This window comes from Lathyrus oleraceus, chromosome 6, assembly GCF_024323335.1.
Source record: "Lathyrus oleraceus cultivar Zhongwan6 chromosome 6, CAAS_Psat_ZW6_1.0, whole genome shotgun sequence".
Lineage (NCBI taxonomy): Eukaryota > Viridiplantae > Streptophyta > Magnoliopsida > Fabales > Fabaceae > Lathyrus > Lathyrus oleraceus.
In genome coordinates this window covers 137,837,580-137,859,819 of record NC_066584.1, presented here as the reverse complement: position 1 = coordinate 137,859,819, position 22,240 = coordinate 137,837,580, and the positions used below count along the sequence as shown (strand labels likewise).

Sequence of the window (22,240 nt, the reverse complement as noted above, 5' to 3'; positions counted from 1 at the left end):
GTCTCGCTACTGATAACCCAAACCAACATTTAAAAAACTTTCTTCAGTTAGCAGACACCTTTAAAACCAATGGAGCTTCTCCTGAGGCGATACGCTTAAGATTATTTCCCTTTTCCCTCAGAGATAAAGCTCTATCATGGTTAGATTCCCTTCCACCCAATTCAATAACAACTTGGGATGACCTTAGGAAAGTTTTTCTTGCTAGATATTTTCCCCCAAGTAAGACCGCTCTTCTTTGAAACCTTATAACTAGATTTACCCAACTCCAAGGAGAGTCGTTGTTCGAAGCCTGGGAGAGATATAAAGAACTATTAAGAGCATGCCCACACCATGGCTTAGAGAATTGGCTAATCATCCAAACCTTCTATAATGGACTTCATTATAACACTAAGATGACCATCGACGCTGCCGCTGGTGGCGCACTGATGAATAAACCTTACCCTGAAGCTAGTGCCCTTATCGAGGATATGGCCCAAAACCATCAATCATGGGGAGTAGAACGAGCGACAGTGGAAAAGAAGGAAGCCCAAGGAGGAATACATGAGCTAAGCTCTATAGACATGATGCAGGCTAAAATGGACGCGTTGGCCCTTAGAGTCGAACATATGTGTACAACTCCGAATACTGTAGCCGCAGTTTCGCCGAATTGTGAGATATGTGGAACGCAAGGACACCAATCCGCCGAATGCAATCTGTTAAATGAAACCAACACTGAGCAAGTGAACTATACCCAAGGGAACCCATTTTCTAACACATATAACCCTGGATGGAGGAATCACCCAAACTTCTCCTACAAAAATAATAACCCTATTCAAAATACCGCACCTCCGAGACAACAAGGTTACCAAGCCCCTAGAACAAATCAACCTATGCAACCTGTACCGCCAAACCCGAGCTTTGAAGAAATTGTAAAAGATTTCATCGTTGCTCAAAAACAGAAAAACAAAGAGTTCATGAACCAAAGCGTCCATGTTAACGTACTAATTACCCAGTTAGGAACCAAGGTTGATCAAATCATTACTCATAATAAGATGCTTGAAACCCAGATCTCTCAGGTAGCGTTGAACCAAGCCCCACAGACTACCCCTGGAGGACAGTTCCCTGGACAACCTCAACAAAACCCGAAAGGGCAAGCCAATGCCATTACTCTACGAAGTGGAACCGCTTATAAGGAGCCTTTAAACCCTAGATTAAGTGAGCCTGAAACTTCTAAGAGGAGTGAGGAAAAGGAACCAGAGAAGCCTGAAACCCCGGAAAGTCAAGAAAAAGGAGAAGAACCTAAAAATAAAACCTATGTACCACCACCGCCATACAAACCACCAATACCATACCCTCAAAGATTAAAGAAAACCCAAATCGATAATCAATATCAAAAATTCGTTAAGGTTATAGAAAAACTTCACGTAGAAATCCCCTTTACAGAAGCCATCACCCAAATACCTTCTTATGCTAAGTTTCTCAAAGACATACTTACGAATAAACGTAGACTTGAAGATCCGAAACCCGTGGAATGTAATTCTATTTCCGAAGATAGGTTAACAAAGAAAGATAAAGATCCCGGAAATTTTTCCATTCCTTGTATTTTAGGGAATCATGTCATCGAAAAAGCTTTTCTAGACTTAGGAGCTAGTGTGAGCTTAATGCCTTTAGCAGTTTGTGAGAGATTAAACTTAGGAGAATTACAACCTACTAAGATGTCGCTTCAATTAGCCGATAGATCCGTTAAATACCCTATAGGCATACTTGAAGACGTCCCTGTTAGGGTGGGTCAGTTGTTTATACCTACTGATTTTGTTGTCATGGACATTAAAGAAGATGACGACATACCAATCCTCCTAGGTAGACCGTTCTTATCGACTGCTGGAGCCGTAATAGATGTTAAAAAAGGAAAACTAACTTTTGAGGTAGGTGAAGAGAAGATAGAATTTATATTGTCAAAATTTCTTATGGCACCTGTGATAGGAGATTCTTGTTATGCCTTAGATATCATCGAAGAATGCATTAGGGAATTAGAACAAGAAGAAGAAAATAAATCTATAAAATTGCCATCAACCCTTATTTTGGAAGATGACAATTATAAAACACCCTACATTGATGATAACCTTCACGAATGTTTATCTCTTACCCCAGATCCTATGCCTTGCCCTATGAAACCGACCGTAAAACTTAAGGAACTGCCTAAAAACCTGAGATATGAATTTCTGGATGAAGATATGAATCGTCCAGTTATAGTCAGTGCTACCTTAAACCAAAAAGAAACCGATCAATTATTAGAAGTTTTACGTAGGTACCCTCAGCCTTAGGATATAAGATCTCTGATCTAAAAGGAATAAGCCCATCCGTATGCATGCATCGGATTTTGCTTGAAGAAGATTCAAAACCTTCCAGAGAACACCAACGTAGAATAAATCCTATAATGAGTGCGGTAGTTAAGACTGAAGTTCTTAAGTTACTAGAGGCAGGTATAATATATCAGATCTCGGACAGTAAATGGGTGAGTCCCGTGCATGTAGTACCCAAAAGGGAGGCATCACAGTCGTGCAAAACGAGAAGGGCGAACCTGTAGCAAAAAGAACCGATGGAGGTTGGCGTATGTGCATAGATTATAGAAAATTAAATAAAGCAACTAGGAAGGACCATTTCCCATTACCATTCATAGATCAAATGTTGGAGCGCCTAGCCAGACACTCTTACTTTTGTTATTTAGATGGATATTCAGGATTCTTCCAAATACCTATTCACCCCGAAGATCAAGAAAAAACTACCTTTACATGCCCAGTTGGAACTTTTGCCTATAGAAGAATGCCTTTTGGACTTTGTAATGCTCCTGCAACTTTCCAACGCTGCATGATGTCTATCTTTGCTGATTATTTAGATGGAATTATGGAAGTATTTATGGACGATTTCTCAGTTTGTGGATCAGATTTCAAAAATTGTCTTGTCAACCTTGAGAAAATCCTGGAGAGATGTGTGGAGGTAAACCTTGTGCTAAATTGGGAAAAATGTCATTTCATGGTCACCGAAGGGATTGTTTTAGGACATATAGTTTCCGAAAAAGGTATAGAGGTAGATAAAGCAAAAATAGAAGTCATAGAGAATCTAAAACCGCCGAAGACTATCAGGGAGATAAGAAGTTTTCTTGGACATGCCGGATTTTACCGACGTTTCATCAAAGATTTCTCCAAAATAACAAAGCCCTTAACTGGTCTTTTAATGAAAGATGCTGAATTTATCTTCGATGAAAAATGTACTGAAGCATTTAATCTTCTGAAGGAAGCTCTGACTTCAGCACCTATAATGAAACCCCCTGATTGGTCAGAACCGTTTGAGATAATGTGTGACGCCAGTGATTACGCTGTTGGAGCCGTTCTAGGTCAGAGAAAAGATAAGAAATTACATGTGATTTATTATGCCAGTAGAACCCTAGACGCTGCACAGCTCAATTACGCAACAACCGAAAAAGAGCTCCTAGCTGTAGTTTTTGCAATAGACAAATTTAGATCTTATCTAGTAGGAGCCAAGATTATAGTTTATACCGACCATGCTGCCATTCGTTACTTACTAAGCAAAAAGGATGCCAAGCCTAGGTTACTTCGATGGATTCTATTACTGCAAGAGTTTGATTTGGATATCCGTGATAAGAAAGGCACTGATAATGTGGTAGCTGATCACCTATCTAGGCTAGAATACCTGAAACCTGATCCAGTTCCCATAAATGACGATTTTGCCTATGATAGACTGATAGCCCAACTAGAAACCATTGAGGAAGATAACCCAGACCCTCATGAGTATTTTCAAAAATCCTTAGCCATAAGTGATGTACCTTGGTATGCAGACTTTGTTAATTATCTAGCCGCTGACATCATACCCCCTGATCTAAACTACCACCGGAAGAAGAAGTTCTATAGTGATGTGAGAAACTTCTATTGGGACGAACCATTTCTTTTCAAGCGAGGTAAAGATGGCATTTTCCGCCGTTGTGTTCCAGAAGAAGAGGTAAATAATATAATTGAGCATTGTCACTCTGCACCCTATGGTGGACATGCAAGCACATCTAAGACCTACGCCAAGATTCTTCAAGCTGGCCTATTCTGGCCTACTATGTGGTGTGATGTCCATGCTTTCATTGTCAAGTGTGATAGATGCCAACGCACAGGAAATATTTCAAGACGTAATGAAATGCCGTTAAGAAATATCCAAGAAGTAGAACTCTTCGACGTATGGGGTATAGACTTTATGGGACCGTTCCCACCATCTTTTGGAAATCAGTACATCTTAGTAGCTGTTGACTACGTGTCTAAATGGATTGAAGCTATCGCCGCACCCACAAACGACACCAGAATAGTCATCAAATTATTCAAAAATTATATATTTCCCAGGTTTGGAACACCCCGTTTAGTCATAAGCGATGGAGGATCGCACTTCATATCGAGAATATTTGATAAACTTTTAAGCAAGTATGGAGTTAAGCATAGAGTAGCAACACCATACCACCCACAGACCAATGGACAAGTGGAAGTATCTAATAGGGAGATAAAACAAATCCTCGAGAAGACTGTCTCTATATCTAGAAAGGATTGGTCACAGAAACTTCAAGAAGCATTATGGGCCTATAGAACCGCTTTCAAAACTCCTATAGGAACAACCCCTTATCAACTGGTCTATGGAAAATCATGTCACTTACCTTTTGAATTGGAACATAAGGCCTATTGGGCCATCAAAACTTTGAATTTGGATTACTTGACAGCTGGTGAGAAACGTATCCTTGACATCCACAAATTAGAAGAGCTCAGACAATCTGCCTACGAAAATGCCATCATATACAAAGAAAGAACAAAAGCTTGGCATGACAAAAGAATCATAAGAAGAGACTTCAAAATAGGCGATCCTGTTCTCCTGTTCGATTCTAGGTTACGACTTTTTCCAGGTAAACTCCGTTCGAGATGGACTGGCCCTTTCGAAGTATCTAAGATCCTGAGATCCGGTGCTATTGAAATCAAGAACCAGACATGTAAACCGTTCATCGTCAATGGACAGAGGTTGAAGCCCTACGAAGGAGGTGACATCCCGACAACATACACCTGCCATACTCTGAGTGATCCACCATATCCTTCCAATGATGTTTAAATATCGGTCGTCGAGCTAATGACGTTAAACAAGCGCTGCATGGGAGGCAACCCATGGTTTTTCTTATTTTTTGTACTTTTTATTTTTTTACTTTTACTTTATTTTGTTTATATTATTATTATTATGTCAGGACTAACGATTGAATGTTTTATGTGCTTTCAGGACTTGTTTGCTAACCTTGTACAGAATGCAGAACCCTGATGACATGCACGTGGCCTTTAGAGATGATGCACAGAGAGAGCGTTACTATGTTCACATGAGACGCCCTATGGCTCCTACCAGGTACCCTGACCATGACTGCATGGATGCCTTGGGGATAGAGCCAAGCGTCAGATTTTTATGCCATCAACTCCAGTGGGAACAGTTTGACTACAGGAACAACACTTATAGGAACTTGACTCTTGAGTTCCTCAGCTCGTTTCATTATGACCCCTGGGCTGGACCCGATGGACTCGCTGTTTTCAGGTTGTTCGGGATTGACTACTCATTCTCTCACAAGGAGTTTGGTGATTTGCTAGGTTTCCAGACTACTCCTGACGCTATTCCAGATACACCGATGGGGTATTTTATGAGCAGAGAAGTGGAAAAGTTTTGGACTAAAATATCCGGCGGAGGGAGCCAAGATCCTTCTACCCAGTTTTCTCAGGTAATCCACAACCCTGCATTGAGGTACTTCCAGATGATTCTAGCACATTCTTTCCTAGGTTTTCCAGATACAGAGACATTGCTAAGTGAAGAGGAGATTTTCCTACTGTTTTGTGCGACTCAGTCTCGCCCTGTTGCTTGTGGCAACTTTCTGTTAAAGGGCTTGGCTAGTGTTGCCAGATCATCCGTAGGCATCATCCATGTCGGTGGGATTGTTACACAGATTGCTACTGCATTGGGTCTGTCTCGCAAGTTATTGCACCTCAGGACCTTCTGCTTCTACACCACCCTGGATATTGATTTTTGTCTTGATAGAGGACTGATGAGGAGGGTTTTTTTTGAGCCCAACATGTTTAGACTGCTGATCGACGGCGAAGCGATACACTATTTCACATTACCAGATCAGCTGATGACCAGTGTCCATGATCCTGAAAATTGGAGTTATGCTCTAGAGGGTTATGGAGAGACTGTCGAAGAGCCGAAATCGCCTCCCGCCGCTGAGTACACTCCTACACCTCTTACTCCCCAGATCACTGTTATGTCTAACAATTTGTCTCTGCAGCCACCTGACCTACAAACACAGATTTATGAGCTCCGTAAGGAGACTGCCCTGCTCAAGCAGGAAGTGGCAGACTTAGAGTTACAGATGCAGGTTTCTGATCTCACTCATGCCTCAGAGACCGATGCTCTACATCAGGAGATTGAAGAGCTTCGGAGGGAGATAGCTGAGTTTCGTGGATCAAGCCAGGAAAAGACGCCTACCACATGACTCATTCTACCCTGACAGCATTACCCTAGTATTTTATTTATCGCATTTCCAGACATATTTTACTTTACTGCAGCTTTTATATTTTCATGCAACAATCGCGATTGGTTTCGGATCGTGCCTATAGCAACGTTTGCCGTACCTTGAACGATATCTCATTAGAGCAGAACCGTCAGAGAGAGTTCAACAGCCAACACTACCAGCTTGTCGAGGCCACTCAGGGTTCCATCTTAGGTAACCTTCGAGAGGTTCGGAGTGCTCAGGCTGCTTTATCAGCACGACTCGACCGGAGGGACCAGCATCGTAGTAGATCCCGTCGTTCCAGACCATCACATCAGGACGGCGAAGGCACCAGTGCCCCTCCTCAGTAGTCTTTTTCAGGTTACCCCCCTTATCTTATTTCGAAACATTGGGGACAATGTTCGATCTAAGTGTGGGAGGGGATTTTATTGCTTTCTGTCATTTCCTTTTTAGTTAATTATTTCCTTTCAGTTATTTCCTTTCAGTAATTTAATTTTCTTAGATAATCCATGAGTCTGACGAGTCACCAGTATAGTGTCTTTTAGTTCATATTCATTTTTTTCCCATTTCCTTAGCCTTACCAGAAAATTTTTAAAAAAGAAAATGATGTTGTTTCACATGTTTTTTGGGCTTTGGGACAGGTTTAGATTAGGATGTAGTGACCTAGGTCAACTTTTTGAAACATCAGAACCATTTTAGCACCATAGACCTCTTGAATATAGGAATCACTCCTAAAACCCACCATCTTGGCCTTTACTATCATTTTAAAAATTGTCCTAAGTAGTTTATCTTAGCAGTCAGCTCCGGCTTAAGCATGCTCTACGTAGGGGGCCGATGAACATAAGTGAATGATCCAGTGCTAATACTAAAAAAAAAAAAAAAAAGGGCAAACTCTGGTATAGGTGACCCTCCCAAAGTCATTTAAACCGAAAAAAAAGAAAAAAAAAAAAAAAAAAAAAAAAAAAAAAATTTTTGCAAGTCACCTATTGTTAGTTGGTTCAGAGGTATCTGGCACTGAACTTGGTAGGGCGGATTACGATCCGATCCCCCGCAGCTACATTTAGGCGAAATAAAACAGGTTTACACATGCTTATGTGCCAGAAACCTTATGTTATGGATCAGAATCACTAACCGGTCACTCTACTATGAAGCATGTACAGATAACGGGCTTAATGTGATTGCGCCTGAATGAAAAGGACACAAAAAGATGAGAAGATAGGCCTAGGTATTGTGGGATGATATGGAGTGGTTAATATAGGATTGAAGTTTGTGTTTGTGTTACTATGGTACCCTTGGTTCACTTAGTTAGTATTTGTCACTGCATCCTGACTTGAACTTAGAATCCCTTTAGCCCAAAGACAAGTGTTGACACCATATTTTCTTAAGCTTTAATGTTTGCTTGAGGACAAGCAAAGGTTTAAGTGTGGGAGAATTTGATCACACTAAAATTCACCGTATTTCTGACTCCGATTTCGCATGCATTCTTAGCTTTTATTGTTGTTTTGCTTTGTTATTTCTTTGTTTTCTTATGTTTTCAGGTTTTTATAATAATCGGAGCTCGAATCGGGAAAAGGAGCGAAAAAGGAGTGAAAACGGGCGAAAACCTAGAAATTCAGCGTTTTGCACTTACGGCACCCACCGTGGCGGGCGCCATGGGGTTAGCCATGACGTGGCCACGTCTCAAGACCACTCCTCAACCGTCAAGACCCACGATCCCCACTCCATCATCCCCTGTAGGGACCATGGCGGGCGCCATAGGCCTGTGGCGGGCGCCACAAGGCCAAAATCAGTAACCTCCACTTTTTAGTGGAGGGGCGTCCCTGTCATTTCATGCTTTCAGTTTTTACTATAAATAGGACCTTAGATTTTCGTTTTTCTTCATCCAGAATTAGAATTCTCTAGGCATATATCAGTTATAAAGCAGTTGCCATTCCACATCGGGGTGCCTCTGCAATCGAGTGATCGAGTCTGTAATCTGTCTGTGGTTCGAGTTTTTGGAGCACTCTGGAGGAAGTTAATCCTGCCGCCATTTTAATTCAAGTTCGTATTTTACTTTTATTTATTTCCTGCACTCGCACATTTACGTTGTTTATTTCCTGCACTCGCACATTTACGTTGTTTATTTCCTGCACTCGCACATTTACGTTGTTTATTTCCTGCACTCGCACATTTACGTTGTTTATTTCCTGCACTCGCACTTTACTTTGTTTATTATCCGCACTCGCTTTAAATTACTTTTATGAAAAACTATAAAAAGAATATTTACTTTATCATGTCTAACTAATTCTATAAAGGTTAGAATGTAAGGATCGTAATTAAACCAGTAATCAGTATAATTGTTCGTGGAAACACCTAAGGGCTATTTTATCTTTCAATTCAAGTAATTGTTTTTAACTATTTCAAAAACAGCCAAAAGCGCTTTGTCTAGTTTATTAGGAGATTTTAGATTAAAAAGAAAAGAGATTTTAAAACGATTTTCGGACGCGTTAGGAAGTTTAAACTCTGGTTCGTAAGAACCTCTTTTTGCTAAGAAGTCCAAGTTAAAATACTTTTCAACTTAGTTAAGATACTATATTTCTTAAAAATAGGTTTACTACTCTAACGCAGTACGCACCTTTTTATCCGTGACAATAGGAGGGGTTGATTAGAGAGTACAACTCGGTTCTGAATACGCGAAAGCGACAGTTCCTGTTAAATTAGTTCTTTTCAAAGGAGAAAACATTGCCCATAAGTAGTTCCACTAACAAGTACTGGATTATCATTGATTGCGTGAATTACATTCGAGCCTGTCTTTATTTATTATTTAAAATTATAATTTTATTTACCATTGCACCCTTATTAAAACCCTTAAAAATAGTTGCCTTAGATACACACCATAACAACAGGTTTGATAGATTGACACTTGGTCTCTGTGGATTCGATAATCTTTTATATTACTTTGACGTGATTCGTACACTTGCGAAAAACACGCATCACATCTCTTAAATTTCAAATCTCTCTCTCCTTTTAAAATCTTCTTTTCTTTTGATTTCTAAACTTTGACTTTATTGCAAATTAGAAACTTTGGCCTTATGCCATTGCATTTTTCAAACTTCTTTTTCTTAATCAAATTTGTAGATGAATCTAATCATACTTGACTTAAAATTTCAAAAGACAAAAAGACCTAACACTCATTCAAACTCTTTTAGGCCTTTTGTGCCTTTGTTAAACTTACAATTTTGTTAAAAGCAATTAATTCACTTTGAAATTATTACCACGAACTACGAGGTTTTGATCCCTCATTTTATGTTGGCACGTAGGCACAAGTCTGAAGGTCTTATCAAACACAAAAAATATAATTAATGAATTCTTTTCTCATCCCCACACTCTATTAATTGCAAACATCATTTTATATGAACACACGTGTACACACAAAAAAGGGCTCCCTAGGAGTACCTAGGATACTTTGGGTGCTAACACCTTCCCTCTGTGTAACCAACCCCCTTACCTGTAATCTCTGGCATTTTATTAGTTTTGATTTGAAAACTTCTTATCTTTGGGATTTGTTTGTACTTTTCCCTTTTCCCTTTGAATTTATAAAAGCGCGATGGAAACTCTGGTTTAATTGACTTTAAGTTTATCCATAGCTTAATGGTCATGAAATTACCGCTACATATGCCACTAGCTCCTGTAATGTTTACCACTGGCTCTTGAACCTCCACTGGTTTCTGTAATTCAGCATGCTTTTGTACTTCCACGAACTTCTGAGTCCCCACATGTTTAGGAACTTCAGAGGGTACATGGATTACTAGAGTCTTTTGAGTCTTAGAAGACCTTTATTCGAGTCTTTTCCCATGCAGATACGATATGGAGTTATAGTTCTAGGGGACGACTTTAGCGCTTTTGTATGGGAAAGGAGTCGGCACAGTAATCACCAGGGGTGTTGTGGGAGCATTCTCAACTGGTATCTGTACCAGATAGTAGGGTATCTCCAAAGTAGACGCCTCATCGGTTGCTGAAAAATGTTCTACTAGGAAGACGCCCTGGTCTATCAGCAATTGAATACCTTTTTTGAGCTTTTCACAACCCTGAGGGGTGGCTTCATATTATGCACAGTCAGAAGTGCATCCACGGAACACGTTCCTTAGGAGCAACTGTTCCTTTATTTCCAGTAGCAAAGTTTTTATCATGTCGACCTTCGAGGTATGATCGACCACATCAGAGTCTTGTATCATGTTCACGGGATGTCCGACATGAGGAGGTATCAGATTATTGTTAACATTGGGCCCTGCAGGCGTGAACGATATGGCCTTTGAGTCAAGGAGGTCTTGAACTTTATATCGAAACTCCTTACAATTATCAATAGTATGGTCGGATGCCCCAGTGGAACTCACAATGCGCATTTGCGTCATAGCCTGGTGCGAGTGGGGACGGCGTAGGTCTGGCTTCCCTCAGCTCAATAAGAGAACCATTTAACAGATGGTTCAGTAATTGACTACAGCTCATGGGAAGAGGTTCGAGTCTCCTCTCTTGTCTTCTGGACGTTGTTAGCCCGATTGATATTGTTGATGATTGTTTGGCCTAGGTGCGTACGGCTGTTGGTACTAAATAAATGGTTGATATGGGACTTGCTGTGGAACTGTAGGACTGGCATATGTCGGTTGTTGATAGTTGTTGGGAGTCACTTTTGCAACTTGATAGTATGGGGTCCAGTAAGCCTTACCTTTCCCCTTGGAGGTTGATACATCATTGGTTTCTCCCTCCTTGTTTTTGGGAAAACCACCATAGGGTTTCTTTGTCCCATTAGAAGCAACAGCAGGACCTTGGATTTTTCCAGTCTTATGACCGTTCTCGATCTGTTCTCCAGTGACAACGAGATCAAAGAAGCTGGAAGAAGTATTTCCTATCATTCGGTCCAGGTATGGGCCTTGGAGTGTATCCATGAACATATCAACCAGTTCTTTCCCAAGCATGGGAGACTGGACCCTAGTAGCTAGGTCCCTCCAACATTGTGCATATTCCTTGAAGGATTCTTCAGATTTCTAAGTCGAACTCTGAAGCTATGTCCTATTAGGTGCCACGCAGTGTTATACGAGTAGTGCTTCAAGAAATCCTCAGCTAACTCTCTCCAAGAACTCACATTTGAGTGTTCAAGCTGCATGTACCATTCCAGGGATGCTCCACTAAGACTGTCTTGGAAGAAATGTATCAGTAGCTTTTCGTCTCCTGAATGAGCTGCCATTTTCCGACAGTAGGACCTGACATGGGTCTTGGGGCAAGTAGTCCCCTAATACTCCTCGAAGGTAGGTACTTTGAACTTAGCTGGGATCTTGACCCCTAGGACTAAGCACATATCAACAGCTTCCCTCCCGAAGGTGTTAGGACCTTCAATGGCCCAGACTCTTTCGTCATCATTTTGAGTTTCCTTTCGTGTTTAGTCTGTGGTGGTCCGAAAGGTTCATACACCGACTCATTCATGGGCATGAAGAAGTCTCCATCGTGGTCCTCTATACCCACTTGGGAACCCCTATGGATATGGACATGTTAAGTGTGACAAACATTCATATTGGTAGGCATCCGGTCAGCATGGGCCTGAGTGACAATCAGAACCCCATTTCCCATGATGGGGTTGGTCGAGTTCACATTGGCATTGGCTCCTAGGTTAGCCTGGAGATTCTCATCTTGTCAGTGAACGACATTCTGCATGATGTCGATGAGTTTCCCCAGTTGGGCCCTCACTTGAGCTATCTCCTCTTGCATGGAAGTCTGGTTTTGCTCAATTCTTTCCATAGTTATCTTTTTCTTAACTCGGGTGTTGTAGAAGTGGGAAGTCAGCTTGACGGCGAGAAATACTGGATAGAAAACCAAAGTAATGGTGAGGCCAAATGGATATATTATGAAATGCATGAATGAATGATTGATGCATGATGCATGTTCGATTTTTTTTATTCTCGGGAAACCTTATACGATTCATGATGCGACAGTAAAGCATTACAGAATAGACATATAAAGTAGGAACTCCGACTTCACATAAATCAAGTAATTTTATTCATGAATTTGATATTATAATTACAAAGATATCTGGTAAAGTAATTCAAACATGAAAAAGCAAACAGGCAGCTATGGTCAAATGACGCGCTTTGATTTCCGCTCTTTCATCTCCTTTAACTCAAATTTGAACCTTTTCATCATTCGGTCGTAGAGGTAGAGGAATCGGAGAATAGAGTGGGGAGTAGTCTTCTCATCAGCTTCTTCTAGAGCATCCTCTATCTTCCAAGGAACTTCTTGAGTTAATTCATTGCAGAACCTCGATAAGCAATCATACTTGGCTCGATACAAAGTGGTCAAGGGTTGCAACAAGTTGATAGACCTAACATAGGTATATGGAAGGCTTTGCATTCGAGCCTTCTCCTTGAGCCAGCCCAGACTCTCATTCTTCAAATAAGAAAAGCGACCTCTCCAATGTTCGGCACTCAAGGTGGAAAGTTCAACTTTGTGACATTTCTCTCTCCAGATTTGAGGGGTAACATAGGAAATCCTGATTTCTTCCTCTTTAAGGCGACATTCCACCTCTATCCTGGCATTGGCCTCGCGGAGGGAAAGCTTGACATCATTAATCTCTAGGTAGGATTTATCTCTCAATGCCTTCTTCTCTTTGACAGCCAACTCGAACTAATGGTGGTTGTCACCTTGTTCTTTTTCCGCCTGTTTCAATTGTTTTCGGAAACAACTTAGCCCCATATCTGCTTGAGCTAAACCATCTTGGTATTTCTCTTTGAGGTCTTCCTCAAACTTTGCTTTCTTTCTGATTTCTAACAAAAGCTCGAGATCCTCTTCACTTTTTCTTTTCAACTTAGCATGGTCTCTATCCAATGTGTGAAACTTCGATCACAAGTCTTTGTTCTCTCTGGTTAACTGTACGATAGTTGCCTTCACAGTCTCTACTTCTTCTTTAGAAGCATATACATGTTCTGGTTCTAGAGGGGGAATCTGGACATCCACACTGTATGGTAGCTTGACTTCTTTGGCCCTTTGCATCACCCATCGATGATACGACTCTTTAGCTCGACAGTCACGTTTGCCTAGCTCTTTGCCTTGGCGATAAATCTGGGTCCAAGCTCTCTTAACCTTTTTCAACAGAGTTGGGTTCTCTATTCCTAAACCAGGCAAGATGAAGTATTTCAGTAATTTAGGCTTTGGTTCTTTCTCCATCGGGTATCTCAACTGCCTCAAGGCCAACGAAGGGTTGTAATTGATGCAACCTCGTGGACCCATGATTGGCACATTTGGGAAGTCTCCACAGCTCATGATAACTTGTTCTATGTTGGAGGTAGGAAGGTACCAAACCAAATCTTTGGCAGTAAGGGAAGAAAACTTCTGGGACCATCTCAAGTCTTTTAAGAAGTCCACCCAAGGCCCCTTCTAGGGCATGTGAGATAAGAGCCAAGTATACAACAATGAAGCACATCTCAGTACCACGCCCTTTATCTTCTCATTCTTATTATGCAAGAAGCAGTATACATTAGACACCAATGCAGGGACAGGATTCCCCAACACGAACACACTGATGATGGAGTGGTTTATGTAGTTGTCATCATTTGGGAACAGGATGACTCCATAAATTAGTAGAGTTAGAATGGCACTGAAAGGAATCTATTTCCCATCCTTCTCCAAGGCCCATGCCTTGTCTTCCAAGAACTTTTTGGCAAACCCCCTAGGTCCAGACCAAGGGAGACCTCTTCAATAGGTAGGTGGAGTGCTTCAGCGACTGATTCAGGCATCAATGGTTCGCCCAACTTTGTAAAGGGAGGGTGGTCTTTCACATACCAACCTATGAGCTTCTCATACTCTTTGAATAGTTGGAGCCAACTAGAAGTCTTTGAATGTGAAACATCTGAGTGGTGGGTCATAATATTGAGATAAGGCTACCAACGTTGAGACGTCTATCGGAGTAGTAAGGAGGTCAAGGATTCGCCCATATTTGTAGGTGAAATTGTTCTTCTTACATGGAGTGATCTTGCTGCGGAGAGCTATGAGGGTATCTAATCTCGGAAGCTTGAACTTGAGTGGATGGGTATTCCTTCTTTCTGAGCCCATCGTGGAATGTTCACTGCACAATCACAAACCTTTAGGGTTCTCCGAGAATAAGCCCTAAGTATGTATGCAAATGCAATATGTTATGAATGCATATTCTACAAGAGGACAGGATCGCTGTAGATTCAATGTGTGTTGGAGATTATGTTTCCTTGCAAGAAACCCATATACCCTCACAAGGTGAGTACTAAGACTTCTGAAGATGCTTAGATTCACGGATCATGAGGCTAAAGTGTCGTCGTCGAAACAAAATACTTGTGGGCCGATAACACTTTCGGGATGATCTCCTCTAAGTGAAGTTTCCTTCAACCTTAAAAGCCAAGGATTGTCTAAAGGTCCTCGGAGGCATGTACCCTCTTTGTCCTAATTTCTATAATCCTTTAAGAAATTAATCTAAAATATACAAATGATTAAGCCTAATTTCTAACTAATTATCCAATCCTAATTAACCTAATTAAATGTGAATTAAGCTATTTATCTCTAAAATTATGTGAATCCTAAATGTCAAAAAAATAGCAAGAATTAAAATCTATTTCATACAAAAGTAGCACCATGATTAATAACAAAAAACAGAATTAAAATTGGAATTGATTAAATCAAGTATGAGGTTTATCATGATTAAGATGAACAGTTGCTTGGCCTAAGGCCTAATCAGCACGGTTAGCAGAAATTCAGCACAATAATGAAGATGAAAAAAGATGCTATCAACATGCGTGTTAATGCTACACATGGCAGTGAAAATAGGGAGTGAACACTCCTTGGACCAATCGACTAATCCAAGTCTCAAGGAAAGACAGAACCATCATCAGAGCTCCGGCACCACCACGCCGGAGGCGAAGGAGTTGGCCGAATTCAAGAAAAATGCACCAATTCCTTACTCCTCTCCAACTCTTCTATCCTAATATCTCATCTATCCTAACTACAGCGCAACAAATTATGGAAATTAATCAATTAAAATCCAGAATAGTAAGCACAAAATCTGAGATTAAAGGGAAATGGAGATGAAGGAGAATCAAACCACCAAACCTTGGGGTTTTGATTATCCACTACACAAGCTACATTATGATATCAACAGTTCGACAAAGATAAAGATTCACCGACCTGCAAGACAGAGGATTATCTTGGAACTTGTTGAAATTCGGAAGTGATGAAGATGAAGAAGAGAAAACCAAAGGTATGCTACTTTGAACCTTGAATCTTCTACTTCTACTGTGAACTTCTCCTCTTCAAGAATCAACTCTGAGAAATTCTGAATTGGATTATTGTTATTGATGTTGATTAGGTGAATGCAGGGATGATTGTTGAGTGCAAGAGGTTTAGGTCAATTGATAACAAACCTCAATGTGAAGCTTGCTCCAATGGTGATTTTAGCTTTGGTGTGGGGAGAGGAATTGGAGAAGATGAAGTGAGAAGAAATTGAATTTGCAATGAGCAATTTGGGAGTGCTCAAGAGTTGAGAATGAAAAAGTCCTTTTCTTTTGCTTCCCCTTGTGTTTATATAGGTTGCACGTTTGGGTCCAAGGGAGGTTCGAAGTTAGTTATTGTTATGTTAGGAGTTAGCTTAGGAGTTAGTTAAAGTGAACTCAGTGAGTTTGGTTGGTTAACTCATTGAGTTGGAAGTTAGTTGGTTGAATCTGTTGGTTGGTTATGGAATGATTCCAATAGTGACTGGTGGTAGCAGGTTTCCCTTAAGTGGATTTGGCTTTGAAGTTTTGTTCATGACTTGTTAATCAATGGGCTTGGGTGCAAGGTATAACAAGTGAGCTCAAGTGTGACCTGCAATTGTAGGTTAATGCAGAGTATGTGAATCATTGTGATTGGGTTGGCATGACAAGAACTTTGCACTTGGTATTGCTTTAGTAGCTAGTAACACTGTCGAATCTACTACAAGGAACAGGTTGAGTCGACTCAAGCTAGGAAGGAGTCGACTCAAACAGAGCATTCTCCAGGGTTGAGTCGACCTCCGGGTTGACCGATTCGGACCCGCGGCGAATTGGTTCAAAGAAAAATAAGGAAGGAGTCGACGTGAGGAGTGGGTGAGTCGACTCCAATAGGATTTCCCAGAATTGAGTCCACCGGTGAGTCGACCTATTCGGACCCGCAATGAAATAATTCGAAGGAAAACAGAAATGGGTCGACGCAAGGATTAGATGAGTCGACTCAACCAGGTTCCCCAAAACTAGGTCAACCTGTGAGTCGACCTGTTCGGACCCGTGGGTTTTATGCCGAGTGAATGAGTCGACTCACCGAGCAGAAACATCCAAAAATGAGTTTTGCAATGTGTTATACACTTTTTTGCACCTTTTTTCGTTTGTAATGACTATTTTATGGATGAACATGAATGAAATTGGCCAATTGAATATATTGACTTAATATATGAACATGTTGAAATGGATTGAATCGAGACACATAATCGAATAGAACTCGTACAAAACCTATCCATGAACCATTAACCATGAACCCAAACAATCAAAGGCAAGCACGAAAGAAGAGCGACAAATGAAATGACCCCTGACCAGATGACCGTGGGACATGGACATGGACAAGCACAAGAAGCACATTGGAGCAAGTGATCTATGGAATGAAACCTAAGAAACAAACACACATGACCCCTGACTAGGAGGTTGTTGGGTGAAGCTTGATAAAGTGAGAAAGGCGCACTCAATGGAATGTTGAAGGACCCATCAGATAGGGTTCAGAAGGCCATCCGAAGAGCGTTGGATACAGTTGGTGTTCATGGCGACCATGATCAAGTGAGGATCCCAGGATTAGGGCTTTGCTCCACCACTTAGCCAAAGTTGAGTTACCAATGATAGGAGCACACAAACCCCGATAACCCCCTCCGATTAGGGTTTTATTGATTGAGTTACCTTTAGCTGCAGAGAAATCCCATTTTCCACTAGGTACAAGCACAAAACATGGAATCTAAGATACCTTTCCTCTTGTATCAGACCATGATTATGCAGATGAAATGCAATGTCCATAAGGCTATTCATATGACTAGGGTTAGTGACCTAGATGAACTTTGTGAAGGGTAGGGTGAATTTTCGGGTATGACAATGAGGAATTTCCCATGCAAGGGAGGAATTATAATTTGGCTTTGCACATTTCAATGATATGTCAAGAAGATGCTCTGCCCAATATGCTGGTTGACACTGACTCTAATCTAAATGTTATACCGAAGTCTACTATATCCAATCTATCTTATCAAGGTGATCCGATGAGGTTCAATGAGGTTGTTGTGAAGGCCTTTAATGGCTCAAAGATAATTGTGATTGGATAGGTTGATCTCCCAATGAAGATAGGTACGTGCTTACTTCATATTACATTTCAAGTGATGGACATCCATCCCACCTATAGTTGTGTCCTGGGTCATCCAGGGATTCCTGAAGCTGGGGCAGTGGCGTCGACTCTCCATCAGAAGTTGAAATTTGTGAACAATGGAAAGTTAGTAATCGTGGGTGGCGAACAGGCCATGTTGGTAAGTCATATCTCTTAATTATCGTATATTGATGCTGAGGAAGCTGTGGGAACTCCATTCCAAGCTCTTTATGTTGTTGATAATACTGTTAATAAGAATGGGGCATCCATGACTTCTTTCAAAGACGCCTAACTAGTTGTGGAGAATGGTCAATCTGCTAGATGGGGTCAAGTTGTTAAACTTGCTGAAAACAAAAACAAAGATGGTTTGGGCATCTCACCTAGTTCAACCCGTAGAGATTTGAAGCATATTCAATAAGTTTTTCACATTGTTGGTTACATACACTCTAGAGATCAATTTGCTACTGCAATCCTGGAAGATGATAAAGAATAAGAAGTGCCAAACTTAGTGACATACGAAGTGATGTGACAAAATTGGGTTGTTGTTGACGTTCCCTCTATTGTTCACTTGTCAAAGTAATATGTACTTGTTATTTTCAAAAAAAATCTTTCACTATGCCCAAGGTGAAAGAGAATCTATGTGGGCTTTGTTTCAAGTTGTATCATCATAAATAAAATGTTATTTTGTTTATCCATATTATGTTTTCTCTTTCTGCTTTTTCTGAAAAATGGTAACATAAAAAACCATGAAAATAATGACTTTTTATATCTGCATCATCATTGTGTATATTAATTGTTAAACCCATTGAAAAAAACGACTCTATTCCCTCTCCCAACTTTGAATTCCATGTGTTTGAAATGGAAGAAGGGGATTTTGAAGAGATTCCAGATGAGATTTCCGGTTTGCTTGAGCACGCGGAGAATACCATTCAGCCTCATAAAGAGCCATTGGAAAGTGATTAATTTGGGTTATGAAGAGAACAAGAAAGAAGTCAAGATTAGGGCACTGCTTTGTCCAAATGTTAAGAAGAGGATGGTAGAGCTTCTTAGAGAATATGTGAATATGTTTGCCTGGTCTTAACAAGATATGCCAGGTCTAAATACTGATATTGTGGAGCATAAATTACCATTTAGGCCAGAGTGTTCGCCAATCAAATAGAAGTTTAGAAGAACTCATCATGATATGGATGTTAAGATTAAAGAGGAGGTTCAGAAAAAAATTGATGATGCTTTTCTTGTTACTTCTAAGTATCCTCAATGGGTGACCAACATTGTGCCTGTTCCAAAAAAGTTTGGCAAAGTTCGGATGTGTGTTGATTATAGAGATTTGAACAAAGCTAGCCCAATGGATGATTTTCCTCTGCCACATATTGATATGTTTGTAGATGATACAAATAAGTTCAACATTTTTTCCTTTATGGATGTTTTTTTATTATAATCAAACCAAGATAGCACCCGAGGACTTGGAAAAAACAACATTTATTACACCCTGGGGAACATTCTGCTATAGAGTGACGCCTTTCGGATTAAAGAATGTTGGTGCAACGTACTCGAGAGCCATGACTACTCTTTCCGATGACATGATGCACAAAGAAATAAAGGTCTATCTCGATGATATGATTTCTAAGTCGAAGAGTGAAGAAAATCATGTTGAGTATTTGTTGAAGTTGTTTCATCGTTTGAGAAAGTTGAAATTCCGCTTGAATCCTAATAACTATAATTTTGGTGTCTGTTCAGGAAAGTTGTTGGGTTTCATTGTTAGCTAGAAGGGTATTTAAGTAGATCCTGATAAAGTTAGAGTTATTCAAGATATGCCTACACCAAAGATAGAAAAGCAAGTCAGAGGGTTCCTCGGGAGTCTGAATTATATATTCAGGTTTACATCTCACATGAATTCCACATGTAGGCTAATCTTCAAGCTTCTGTGTAAAGATCAAGGTTCTGTTTGGACAGAAGACTTTCAGAAAGATTTTGACAACATCAAGTAGTATCTGCTTGAACCTCCTATCTTGTGTCCTCCAGTGGAAGGAAGACACTTGATCATGTACTTAACTGTGTTAAAAGAGTCCATGGGTTGTGTACTTGGACAACAAGATGAAACTGGTAGAATAGAGCATGCCATCTACTATCTGATTAAGAAGTTTACAGACTGTGAGTCTCGATACTCCATGCTTGAGAAGACTTGTTGTGCTTTAGCCTGGGCTTCCAATATATGATTATTCATACCACTTGGTTAATATACAAAATGGATCATATCAAGTATATTTTTGGAAAGCCTACTTTAACTAGGAGGATTGCTCATTGGCAGATGCAATTGTATGATTATGATATTGAGTATCGTACCTAGAAAACGATTAAAGGAAGTATCCTTGCAGATCATTTGGCTCACCAACCAATTGATGATTATAAATCCATCAGGTTTGACTTCCTTGATGAAGATGTTATGTACTTAAAAGCTAAAGATTACGATGAACCATTGCCTGAAGAAGGACCAGAGCCTGGATCCGGTGGGGTCTAGTGTTTGATGGATCTGTTAATACTTATGGTAATGGAATTGGGGAAATCATCATTACTCCTTAGAGTTCTCATATCCCTTTCGCTGCAAGATTGATGTTTGATTGTACGAGCAAAATGGCAGAAGATGAAGCTTGTATCATGGGTCTTGAAGAAGCCATTGATTTGAGAATTAAGATCCTTGATGTATATGGAGATTTCGCCTTAGTGGTTAATCATACTAATAGAGAATGGGAGACTCATCATCCTATATTGATTCATTACAAAGATTATGCAAGGAGGTTGTTGACTTTCTTCAATAGAATTGAGTTTCATCATATACCTCATGAAGATAATCAGATGGCAGATGCTTTGGCTACTTTGTCTTCTATGTATAAAGTAAATTGTTGGAATGACATGCCTCGGATAAAAATTATGCTCCTTGATAGTCCTCCTCATGTGTTTGTATTAGAAGAAGTCACAGATGATAAGCCTTGGTATCATGATATCAAGTGTTTCCTCCAAAGTTAGGAGGACCCGCTTGGGGGATCCAACAAAGATAAGAAGACTTTGAGAAGATTGGCTGACAATTTCTTTCTGAATGAAGATGTGTTATACAATAGAAACTTTGACTTGGTATTGCTCATATGTATGGATAGACACGAAGAAGACATGTTAATGTAAGAAGTTCATGAAGGATAATTTGGTACTCATGCCAATAGACATGCAATGGCTAAAAATATGTTAAGGGAAGGTTACTATTGGCTAACAATGGAATATGATTATTGTAAACCTATGAAGAAGTTCCATAAATATCAGATTTATGCTGATAAGATTCCTGTGCCTTCGACTCTTCTTAAAATTATTTCATCCCCGTGGCCTTTCTCTATGTGGGGAATTGACATGATTGGTATGATTGAACCCGAATCCTCGAACTTACATCGTTTCATTCTGGTGCTATTGATTACTTCACCAAATGGGTTAAAGAAACATCTTATACTAGTGTGACAAAGTAGGTTGTGGTCAGATTTATCAAGAATCAAATTATTTACCGATATGATATTCCAAGTAAGATCATCACTAGTAATGGGTCGAACTTGAAGAATAAGATGATGAAAGAGCTTTGTGATGACTTAAAGATTGAAAATCATAACTCTTCTCCTTACAGACCTAAGATGAATGGGGATGTTGAACCTGCAAATAATATTATTAAGAAGATTATCCAAAAAATGGTTGTGACATATAAGGGTTGGCATGAGATGATCCCTTTTGCTTTGCATGGGTATCATACATTCGTCCGCACTTCAACATGGGCAAACCCTTTCTCTCTTGTGTATGGCATGGAAGCAGTGCTCCCCATAGAGGTTGAGATCCCATTAATGCGAGTCTTGATGGAAGCCAAATTCTCTGAGGCTGAATGGTGTCAAAGCATATATGATCAATTGAATCTAATTGAAGAGAAAAGGATAACTACTTTGTGTCATGTCCATTCATATCAAAAGAGAATGAAGAAAGCATTTTACAAGAAGGTTCCACCTTGCGTATTCAGATAAGGCTACATCGTACTCAAAATGATCTTGTCTTTCAACACTGATTCTAGGGGAAAGTGGACACCTAATTATGAAGGCCCAAGTTGAATCCTAACAAGATCTCCAGTAGCATCTGCATCTTGTTAAGATTAGCCTAGTATCCGGTTGTATTATATTATCGGTAGAACCTTTTGTGCCTGTTTTGTCAGCATATCCATACGCATATGCATAACATCATGGCGTTTATTTGTGCATCTTGCATTCC

At 40.2% G+C, this 22,240-nt stretch overlaps 1 pseudogene; it reads right to left on the bottom strand.

Annotated features, from left to right (window-relative positions):
- Positions 1-239: 239 nt before the first annotated feature.
- On the bottom strand, positions 240-337 carry LOC127099453 (uncharacterized; annotated as a pseudogene).
- Positions 338-22,240: the final 21,903 nt, after the last annotated feature.